The sequence below is a fragment of the Lithobates pipiens genome, unplaced genomic scaffold (assembly GCF_037356315.1).
Source record: "Lithobates pipiens isolate NorthernLeopardFrog02 unplaced genomic scaffold, aLitPip1_a1.2 Scaffold_28, whole genome shotgun sequence".
Classification (NCBI taxonomy): Eukaryota; Metazoa; Chordata; class Amphibia; order Anura; family Ranidae; genus Lithobates; species Lithobates pipiens.
The window spans coordinates 44,254,468-44,266,859 of NW_027507789.1; the positions used below are offsets into that span (position 1 = coordinate 44,254,468).

Here is a 12,392-nt window from a genome sequence, read left to right on the forward strand (position 1 = left end):
GGCGGCGTTGAGCAATTTTTAGCGGGACTGCAACATTGTGGCAGACAAATCTGACGCTAAGCAACACTTTTTGGGGACCAGTGACACCAATACAGTGATCAATGCTAAAAAAAAAAAAATGTACTGATCACTGTATAAATTACACTGGCAGGGAAGGGGTTAACGTCAGGGGTGATCAAGGGGTTAAGTGTGTTCCCTATGTATGCTTCCTAACTGTGGGGAGAGTGAATGCACTGGATAAAAAGAGAGATCTGTGTTTTTGCTCAGGCGTTTTGCCTTTCCTTCAAACGACCCTGCTGATTGGCTACCACTGTGTCCAATTATAGCGGGAGCGGTGCTCCCAGATCGCGTGAACAAAAATGTAAAGAAAATCAAATTTCTTCTTCAATTTAGGCCAATATGTATTCTCATACATATTTTTGTTAAAAAAAAATCCCAATAAGCATATATTGATTGGTTTGTGCAAAAGGTATAGCATCTATAATAATATGGGTTATTTTTATGGACTTTTTATTTTTAATTTTTTTACTAGTAATGGCAGCAATCAGCAATTTTTAGCGGGACTGCGACATTGCGGTGGACAAATCTGACACTAAGGGGGTTATTTACAAAAGGCAAAATCACTTTGCACTGCAAGTGCACTTGAAAGTGCAGTTGCTCTAAATCTTAGCCCTTGTACACACGGTCGGACATTCCGACAACCAAATCTGTCGGATTTTGTCAGAAACTGGTGTTGCATACACACGGTCGGACAAAGTTGTCGGAAAAATCTGATCGTTTAGAACGTGATGACGTTTTTTTGTTATGACGGGACTACGTTGCGGCTAGTAGCCAATAGCTTTGGTCTAGGAATTTGATCTGAGCATGCCTGGCACTTTGTCCGATCGGAATTCTCTACAAACGATCGGACAAAGTCCGATCGGAACATGTTGTCGGAAAATTTTATAGCCCAGCTCTAAAACTTTGTCGGTTGGATATTCTGACGGAAACAGTCCGATGGAGCCCACACACTGTCGGATTATCCGGCAACACGGTCCGATCGGACATTTTCCGTCGGAATGTCCGACCGTGTGTACAAGGGCTAAGGGGTAGATCTGAAATGAGTGGAAGATCTGCTGATTTTATCATCCAATCATATGCAAGCTAAAATGCTGTTTTTTATTTTCCTTGCATGTCCCCCTCGCATCTACAGCGACTTCCAAGTGCACTTTTAAATTACCCCCTAAGTGACCACTATGGGGTTTATTAACTAAAGGCAAATCCACTTTGCACTGCAAGTGAACTTGGAAGTGCAGTTGCTGTAGATCCGAGGGGGACATGCAAGGAAAATAAAATACAGAATTTTTGCTTGTACATGATTGGACGATAAAATCAGCAGAGCTTCCCCTCATTTCAGATCTACCCCTTAGATTTAAAGCGACTGCACTTCCAAGTGCACTTGCGCTGCACTTGTAGTGCAAAGTGGATTTGCCTAGTAAATCCATCACTATATATATATATATATATATATATATATATATATATATATATATATATATATATATATATATACACATATACATAAAAATATATATATATATAAAATATGTGGCAAAAAATAAATAAATAAACACACACACACACACACACACATATATATATATATATATATATATATATATATATATATATATATAAATATTTGTGGCAATAAATATATATATATAAATAAATATATGTATATATATATTATTTACTTATTTATTTTTTGCCACATATATATATATATATATATATGTGTGTGTGTTTATTTTTTGCCACATATTTTATATATATATATATATATATATATATTTTTTTTTTTTTTTTCATTTTTTTGCTTTTTTTGTGTGTGGATACTACGTTCCATTGCACAGGTAATTCGTACTTGGGTTCACTAATTTATAACTATGTTTAGTTGATTAGCACATGTATGAAAATTCTGATATGTATGGAAGGTATCACTGTTTAATGTTTATTATTTACTTTGTATAGTTTTGCTTTTTTTTGGAGGGAATAGACAACAGTTGCAATTTTGTGAATTTAATTTAACCTAACTTACATGAGACATTTGAAAATACACTGGCAATGTGGATGCACCTCCACTGTCCAGCATTATTTTTTACTTTCCCCGGAGTTCAGCTTTAACAAGAGTAATACCAAATTGACATTATTTTATATTATATAAATTTACGGATTTCAATTTCCTTTTTTATATGCCATGCTGATGACTCCAATCACCCCTCTTATATGCACCACATCTAAGTAGAGATACCTCTCATAGGATATAATAGCGATAATAATAGCGCTGCTTCGCCGCGTGTAGCTGTTCATTGTAATCACTTTGAATGTTCTAATTTTGCAATTTGGCAGAGCAGCGCCAGGGATCATGGCACTGAGAGCAAGAGGTGGATACCGCGTCTGCTCCAAGTCCAAACTTCAAATGATAAAGCATCATTTCTATATGCTATTCATTACACGTCTGTCTCCTGCTAATGACTATTTTTTTCCTCTTTTCTCTAACGAGCACTTAATGAGCTTTTGGATTAAAGGATGTTAATGCTGCTACTTTGATGTGAACATGGGTATTTATGGTTCCATGTTAAAGTGGAATTGCAGGCAAATATTAACTACACTCAGTTATGTATTCATAAAAAAAAAATATTTCAGCATATTTTAAATGCATCTAATATAACGTCCTGAAATCTATATTTATGTTACCTTCTTACAGTCTTTTTACTCAGCAGAAATCTGTTTCAGAGTAGGAGGTTGTGCACTATAAGCCAATTAGGTGTTATATACACTATATTACCAAAAGTATTGCCTTTCCATGCACATGAACTTTAATGGGATCCCTGTTTTAGTCTGTAGGGTTCAATATTGAGTTGGCCCATCCTTTGCAGCTATAACAGCTTCAAATCTTCTGGGAAGGCTGTTCACAAGGTTTAGGAGTGTGTCTATGTGAATATTTGACCATTCTTTCAGAAGCGCATTTGTGAGGTCAGACACTGATGTGGACAAGAAGGCCTGGCTCACAGTCTCCAATCTAATTTATCCTAAAGGTGTTCTTTTGGGTTAAGGTCAGGACTCTGTGCAGGCCAGTCAAGTTTCTCTACCCCAAACTCGCTCATGGACCTTGCTTTGTGCACTGGTGTGCACTCATGTTGGAACAGGAAGGGGCAATCCCCAAACTGTTTCAACAAAGTTGGGAGCATGAAATTGTCCAAAATGTCTTGGTATGCTGACGCCTTAAGAGTTCCCTTTACTGGAAAGGGGCCAAGCCTAACCCCTAAAAAAAAAAAAAACCCACACCATAACCCCCCTCCACCAAATGATTTGGACCAGTGCACAAAGCAAAGTGCATAAAGACATGGATGAGCGTGCTAACTCTAGGCTCTTTTAGGGCTTGACCGTTTTTTTTTTCATGCCAGTGGCCGAAATATATTAATATTCTGGCCAATGAAATGAATAAATGCCCAAGCACTTGACATGCCTAAATGCGCTTGAAAACATGCAGCTTAGGAGCGTTTTTGCATCTGCTTTTCTCCTGCCAGGAGAAAAGCGTTTAGAAGAGCCCCAGAGTGCATGAGGTCATAGAATCAACTCTTGGAGCTATACACAAGCCATGTGACTTTAATTTTCAAATCTCATTGGACTTAACTTAAAATAACTGTCACTAACAATTAGGGATACTTATGCGTGCGTAGCTGTGTGAATTCTGCCTAATGTATAATGTTGTCAGTCAAGTATATTTTCAGATTCTGGATGTTTGTTGGTAGGGTGATTGGGTGGCTTAAAGATGGAGCAGAACACACTGTCAGTGTGTTTTTAAATCACAAGCTTCACTAGCTAAAGAGAATAACAAATATTTTGGCATATATACAGATTTATCACCAACAAGAGGAAGGAGGTCCTGATTCTCCTTGATCGATGTTTAGTTTTCATAGCGGGATCACCAGTAGGAGGAAGAAGGTTCCCCTACTGATTCCCCTATCTGGATCTTTAGTTATCACTAGAGTGGTCACCAACAGATGGAAAAAGGTCCTGATTCTCCTATATTAATCTTTAGTTATCACTAGAGGTTTCACCAACAGAAGCAAGGAGGTCCTTATTTTCCTATATGGATCTTTAGTTATTGCTAGAGGAATCACCAGCAGACGATAGGAGGTCCTCCTGATTCCCCTACATAAATCTTTAGCTATCACTAGAGGGATCCCCAGCAGGAGGAAGGAGGTTCTGATTCCTCTATTTAGATCTTTAGCTTTCACTAGTGAGATCACCAACAGATGGAAGGAGGTCCTGATTCTCCTATATAGATCTTTAGTTATCACTACAGGCAGGGCCGTCTTTAAGGCAGGGCAAAAGGGGCAGCTGCCCTGGGCCCTGTCATTGTTGTGGGGCCCAAAACAGCTGCCTCATACTTGCCAACTATCCAGGTTTAAATTCCCTTGTCCCTTTGAGGTTTTAGTCCTGTGCTGTGTCCTAATATCTGTGTGAAGTGCTGGTACTAATGCTGCCCAGCTCTGCCTTATTGTTGTGTGCAAGTGACTCACCTGCAGACCCTGTGTTTACATATAAATAACCAGCATTCATATGTAAATAGCAGCGACAATACTAAGTAAATAGCTGCGGCTGGCGGCATTGATATGTAAATAAAGGTGGCATTCCTATGTATATCATGCTCCCCTGCTGTAAGGAGGTGATGTGCTGTAACCTCTAGCAACTAATCAGTGAGCCGTAACATGTGCTGTAACCTCTAGCAACTAGTCAGTAAGCAGTAATGATATCGCAATTGCTGCCTGATCTGATACAGAAAAATGATTTTAGGTCTAGCTGCTATTTATTGTATGTCTCAGAGTAGGTGGAGAGGGAAATTGCATGGGGGGGGGGGGCAAGAAAAATTTTGCCCAGGGTCCAATCTATATTAAAGATGGCCCTGACTACAGGGTAGGGTTACCACCTCATTCCTTTAAACCCAAACACATATGAATTACACAGGTTCTGAGGCTCATTTATTGCACATAAGGCACTAAGTGAGTTTAATTACCACCTTAACAACTTCAGCCACGGAAGATTTGGCTGTTGAATGACCAGGCCATTTTTTGCAATTCAGCACTGCGTCACTTTAACTGACAATTGCGCAGTCGTGCGACACTGCACCCAAACAAAATTGACCTCCTTTTTTTCCCACAAATAGAGCTTTCTTTTGGTGGTATTTGATTGCCTCTGCGGTTTTAATTTTTTGTGCTATAAACAAAAAAAGAGCGACAATTTTGAAAAAAAAAAAAACACAATATTTTGTACTTTTTGCTATAATCAATATCCCCATTTTTTTTTAAAAAAAGCTATTTTTTCACAGTTTAGGCCGATATGTATTAGGACAGATATGTGCTTAAGATAAGCAATTACCTAAGCCTGGACTGGAAGGTTTTATGACGGCTATTACAGCAATGCTGGGATGTGCATCATGTTAAGTTCTGTTAATGGTGATTACGATGGCTAATTCCAATTCACTTCAAATACTGATAAACTTTGTAGATGTTTTATTGTTAACAGACATGGTAGATAATAAGCAACCCTTGACGTTCTGCAGCCTTTCATTCCAGACCTCCTGTTAAGGCATTCAATTGGATATTTACAGATTTAGCTTATAACAGCTCTGGGTTGCGTAGGTTTATGGCCATGCTGGAAAAGTTGCGTCATGTTCTGGGAGGGGGTTGACTACCTACTTCAGTGATGGCGAACCTTAGCACCCCAGATGTTTTGGAACTACATTTCCCATGATGCTCATGCACTCTGCAGTGTAGTTGAGCATCATGGGAAATGTAGTTCCAAAACATTTGGGGTGCCAAGGTTCGCCATCATTGGCCTTTAGGGTTAAGCTGCTCTTTTGTCTTCTATTCTAAAAAATGTCTGACTTATGAATGCTGAACAATATGGCTGCCCTGTGTCTCTTCACACCGTTTTTGAGGTGTCCAGTTTCCATTATCCTCACAGCCCTTATTTCCAATAAGATATTAATTACAACATATATAGAAGAAGTCCAGAGATGGGTGACACAAATGGTGACAGGCCAGAGGGAATAAAACATAGGAGAGACTTCAGGAACTTACCCAGAAGTGGGAGCAGGTACCTATCAAAACCAGCTACCTGCTCCCCCCCAAAAAGTGTCAAATCTGGCAGTGGAGGAGCGGAGAGTGCGAATAAGCCGTGTTTCCCTTTTGGGTGGAGCTCCACTTTAATATGTACAGTCTTGAGGAAAGAAGGGAAAGGTGAGACATGACTGAAGCCTTTAACCCCTTCCCGCTGCTGCCTCCTGGCCCTTTAAAGAGGAAGTAAACCCTGATGGGTTTACTTCCTCTTTGATTCCCTGCAAAGGTAAAGCATAATGGACTACTATGCATCGCATAGCAGACCATTATGTGTCACTTACCTGACACAGGAGCCAGCGAAGTCACCGCTGTCCCCTGTAGTCCGGCGCATCCATCTTCTCGGTGGGTCTCGCCACTCCGCAGCTGTCATTCGGCGAAGCCGCGATGATGTCACTCCTGCGCATGCGCACAGGAGCCGCCACTCACGGTATATCGCCACTGACCGCAGCGCGCTCAGTGCGCATGCGCCATAGACAGCGGTGCCAGAGGTTTAGGAGATATTTCTTGGACCTACAGGTAAGCCTTAATCTAGGCTTACCTGTAGGTCAAAGTTGGTTGTAAGGGTTTACAACCACTTTAAGAGGTTCTAAAGGTGCATATTTTGTCATGTGTCAGCCAATCACAGTGATCACATGATTGGAATGGTCCCAATCTCAAGTATGTATCAGGAGCTTTCCGGTCCCCACCACTGACTGTGCTGGGTGTACGCAGGGCATGCGCTCTCAGCACAGAAAAGTGCTTACATAAGGTCGCATATATGCAACCTCTCAGTGTTAGAGCCCACCCGCCGAGAGGCCTCATATATGTGCTACGTCAATGGGAAGAGGTTATATACATGAAGGGGGTGAATAAGGTTCAGTAGGGCAGTATTTTCAATATGAAGCCATGATCAAGAACATGGGGAAATTATCTCAAACTAGGGTTGCCCCCTCATCCCTTTAAAACCAAACACATATTAATTACACAAGTTCTATGGCCGATTAAGGCCTCATGTACACTGTTGCTGGTAAATGGACATTTAGAAGCAGTTGGGCATTTTTTGTCAACTGCTCCTGAACTCTCCTCTATGTTATCTTATCAGTACATGTACACAGGGTCATTTCTAGGCAGTTGCGTTTAGAGGCCTTTTTTTGGAACCCAAAAATATGCGTTCAGAATCTGTGTATAAAGGCATTTCAAGCACCAAACGCGGCTAAACGCGTTTCGTTTACAGGCGTTTTTCATTTTTGGCTATTTTGAAAAAATAAATACATTATTTTTTCCAAATGCTTCTAAATGCAAACACGGCAAAACGTGGGTTACTATCTGTCAAGTTAAATCGTTCAGGAGAGGTTGTAAAAACGTCCCGTGTACATAAAGCTTAAGGTGGTAATTAAAGTGGTTGTAAACCCTTACAACACACTTTTTGCTACAGGTAAGCCTATAATAAGGCTTACCTGTAGCTACACTGGATATCTCGGCACATGCGCACTGAAGCAAACTGAAGCAACGGCACGTACATGTTGTTGCTTCAGTGAGTGTGCCGTTACCAGTGGCTCCCACGTGCATGCGTGGGAGTGACATCATCGCGGCTCCGGACAATCACAGCGCCAGACCCCCGCGATATCCCGGAAGTAACTCCGGGAGTGGTGTCGGCCACCAGAGCGGTGTACGAGGACGGCTGCAGGGGCTTCGATCTCAGGTAAGTAATTCATAATGAGCTAGTATGCTATGCATACTAGCTCATTATGACTTTGTCTTGCAGGTTGTTTTTTTTTTGTTCTAGGGTTTACAACCACTTTAAGCTTACTTTGTGTCTTATCAGCATTAAATTAGCCTTAGAACCTGTGTAATTTATACGTGTTTGGGTTTAAAGGGATGAGGTGGCAACTCTACCTCAAACTGGTAGGAGAAAAGCTGAAAACAGATCTTAGAAAGTATTATTTTATCAAAAGAGTAGTTGGTGCTTGGAATAGACTTACAGCAGAAGTAGTGAGTCAGTTAACAGTCAATAGATTCAAACATGCTCGGGACAAACATAGTTCTATACTCTCACAAAAAAAGAAATAAAAAAAAACTAAAATATAAAATATAGGGGCAGGCTCATTGGACCACTTGGTCTTGTTATGCTACCACACATCTATGTTGTATGTTATTTTTTCTCTTTGTTGCTTTAACCACCTCAGCCCTGGAGGATTTGGCTGGCCAAAGACCAGAGCACTTGATTCGGCATTGTGTCGCTTTAACTGACAATTGCGCGGTCGTGCGACGTGGCTCCCAAACAAAATTGACGTCCTTTTTTCCCCACAAATAGAGCTTTCTTTTGGTGGTATTTGATCACCTCTGTTTTAATTTTTTGCGCTATAAACAAAAAAGAGCAACAATTTTGGAAAAAAAAGCAATATTTTTTAATTTTTGCTATAATAAATATCCCCAAAAAATATATAAACATTTTTTTTCCCTCAGTTTAGGCCAATACGTTTTCTTCTACATATTTTTGGTAAAAAAAAAATCACAATAAGCGTTTATTGATTAGTTTGCGCAAAAGTTATTGCGTCTACAAAATAGGGGATACTTTTATGGCATTTTTATTAATAATTTTTTTTTTTACTAGTAATGGTGGCAATATGCGATTTTTATCATGACTGCGACATTATGGCGGACACATCGGACAATTTTGACACATTTTTGGGACCATTCACATTTATACAGCGATCAGTGCGATTAAAATTGCATTGATTACTGTGTAAATGTGACTGGCAGTGAAGGGGTTAATGCTAGGTGGCGCTGTAGGGGTTAAGTGTGTCCTAGGGAGTTATTCTAACTGTGGGGGGGGGGGGGGGAGCTGTGTGTGACACATCACTGATCTCTGCTCCCGATCACAGGGAGCTATGATCAGTCACAGTGTCACTAGGCAGAACGGGGAGGTGCTTGTTTACATTGGAATCTCCCCATTCTTCCTCCCCGTGATCCGGCTTGCATAACAGGCGCGAGCTCCGTGAGTCGGATAACGGGTCCCACGGACTATATACGTAGTATAACGTAATTTCACGCAGCGGAGCCAACCTGCCAAAGTAAAACTGCGGCGGCTGGTCTGCAAGCAGTTAAAGGGTCACTTTTGAAAAGGCTTCTATGATGGTACATTACAAAAGATGATTAAATCAGGGAGTCACGTATTCATTACTTTTTGATTTCCCTGAATATATGTAAATAGATATGTTTAATTTGCGGGGAGTTATGCAATGTTCTTATCCAGAAATAACAATTCTCTAAAGATTTGACAAATTAGCAAACTTATATTGAAGAGAATTAAAAAAAAAGTTCCGGTTTCCTAAATTTCCAAACCATTTCAGCTCTAATTATAATTCTGTTGATATCTTATAATTTTTGTAATGGCCGCTGTCTATTATTTAGCTACACTAGCAGATTTTAATAAGGCAGTAGAAAAAAATGTCAACCATTTGCAAAAACAAAGTAGTTCACTGCAAGATAGAAGAAACCAGAGTTCATAAACAGTGAACAGATGAGCCATGTTCAAAGTTAAAGTGTCATTAAACCCAGACTCATTACATGCTATATATAACAGAGTGTACATACTCACAAAGCCACTAAAGCATTCATTTTGTGTTGAGTGAAATACACCTGGTTTATCCTGATTTCAGCTGTCCCTCTCATATTCTCTGTTTCCCCACTGCAGTCTGAAATTGTGTAGACCAGCTGTGGTCGTCTACTGAGCATGCTCCAGTTTCAGTTTCCTTCTAAGCTCTTCCTCCTTTTTCTTATCTGTGTCACTAAAGAGTCACACATGTGGGCGTATATACAGTGGGAAGGAGATAGCAACCAGACAGCAAATATGTCGGAATCCTGGCCACATATCACAACCCAAAGGCATATATATGAATCATGAGGGTTACTGTGGTTACTCAAAGGCTCAGCTGCCCATCAAAATCATATGTACTACTAGCCTGGTAAAAAATATACTCCTTATCCTCCTGCCGCTAATTCCATATTGTCTCAATAAACAAAGTGCCCATAGAATGAAATTGTGACGGGAGTCACTGATAGGGGCACAGGGTAAATGAGAACCCCACTATGATCTGTGCTAGTCAGACTCAAAGCTGTATATATGTATATATAATGTGTCTCATTATGTTGTGTACTATTTGCTGTGATAGGTTGGGATGTGACTGTATTCTATTGTCTATTGTTGCTGTCTGCCTCAACTTTTATGAGATGTGTAAGTGTCTTGCTGTGAAGAAAGAGGGAGAGGGGATTCCTCCAGCAGACCCCCTGCTTAGACTGTTTACTGATGAGAAGTTAAACACACCTGACCTGTGTGTCCATTGTCATTGGACAGTTTAACCCACCCTGTTTTCCAAGGGTGGGGGTAAGTGATTGAAAGTGGGATCTGTATAACATGTGTTTGAAATAAAGAGTCTGTTTTCCTGCTGAACCACAATAACAAAGCCTTGTCTCGTATTTGTGGGGGGAGAATTATTGGCATGGGTTTCTTGTTCAGATGATTGGAGTGTTCGGTAGCTGCATTTGTGTTCGGGTATGGAATGTCCTAAACGACTTTAACCCCTTTCATACTGGGGGTGTCGTTACAGAAATATAGAGAAAAAGAATTAAAAACCACAAAAATCCCTTAACCAAACATGTTTCGCCTTAAAGTAAGGCTTCATCAGGGCTCTACAGTGCATAAAGTGTGTTTAAAGAAAGCACATGGCAAATGGCAGCTGATTGCAGTACAAATCTATTTATAATATGGGGTAGGTTGGCATGTTGTAGATAAAGGAAAGCCGTCAGCTTGATCTTCCGCAATGAATACATTTATTAATCCAGGTGTGGTACAAAATAATACAGGGCTTAAGCGTTTTGGCATGTAGCCTATGACTCTGAATAAGGCTGGGTTCACACTATTGTGAATTAGATGCAGGTTTCCCGGCATCCAATTTGCATAGCATGGAGCCGGTTCACACATCTCCACAGCGGCTCCGGTGAGAATTGCACAGTCCTGTGTGTATTTTTGTCCTTTTCAGGTCTGAATTCAGCCAAAAATTTGGTCTGAAATTGGATCTGAAATGGTGAATGGGGACACACCGGACTCCTGCTGTGAGCCGGAGAGTGCTTCAGTAGGAACTCAGCCTGAGGCTACACGCCGAAACGCGCAAGCCCTGTATTATTTTGTAGCAGACCTGGATTAATACATTTATTTATTTATTCATTTCAGAAGATCAAGCTGCCGGCTTTCCTTCATCTACATCTACATCAGGGCTCGGCAATCTACGGGCCTCTAAATGTCCAGCTTGTCAGTGCACGTGATGAATTCACATGCACCCGGTCTGCTGACATTTTAACCCCTTCATGCCAACTGTATGCAAGGGGTTGTACCGGGGTGTTGCCTGCAGCTGCATGCATCACCTGGTATCGCTTTTTTTTAGAGCCAGCGGTTGGGTTTCTTGGGAAACTGATGCAGCTAATAAGCCGCCCTGCTGTTATCCCAAGCAGCGGGAGGGGACGCCCCTCTGTCCTGCCAACTTCCACGGCTCGCCTAAGCACTCCTGTCCCTCCGGCATATCCGTCAGCTGGCCGGAGACCCCAACGAAGTCAAGATTGGATCTAGTAATCCGACAGCGATGTCATGACATCTCTTCCGGTTTACAGAAGACTTAAAGAGGAAGTAAACCCTGATGAGTTTACTTCCTCTTTGATTCCCTGCAAAGGTAAAGCATAATGGACTACTATGCATCGCATAGTAGTCCATTATGTGTCACTTACCTGACACAGGAGCCAGCGATGTCCCCGCTGTCCCCTGTAGTCCGGAGCCTTCATCTTCTCGGTGGGTCTCGCTGCTCCGTCGCTGTCATTTGACGAAGCCGCGATTACATTACTCCCGCGCATGCGCTCGGGAGCCGCCACTCGCGGCATATTGCCATTGACAGCGGCGCGCTCAGTGTGCGCCGCTGTCTACGGGGCATGCGTCGTAGACAGCGGTGCCTGTCTTTCGCCAAATATCTCCTAAACCGTGTAGGTTTAGGAGATATTTCTTGGACCTACAGGTAAGCCTTAATCTAGGCTTACCTGTAGGTCAAAGTGGTTTGTAAGGGTTTACAACCACTTTAAAGGCGCCAAATAAAAAAAAAAAAAAAAAAGATACCATTCAAAAGCTGCCAAACTTGGCATTTTAAATGCTTTTAAGTGCAAAGGAGAGATTTGGGGTCTTATAGACCCCCGATCCCT

The 12,392-nt window shown here is 41.2% G+C and overlaps 1 protein-coding gene across 3 annotated transcripts in view; it reads right to left on the minus strand.

Annotated features, from left to right (window-relative positions):
- Positions 1-12,392, minus strand: part of RALY (RALY heterogeneous nuclear ribonucleoprotein) — a 361,366-nt gene that overhangs the window by 115,449 nt on the left and 233,525 nt on the right. The window lies entirely within an intron of this gene.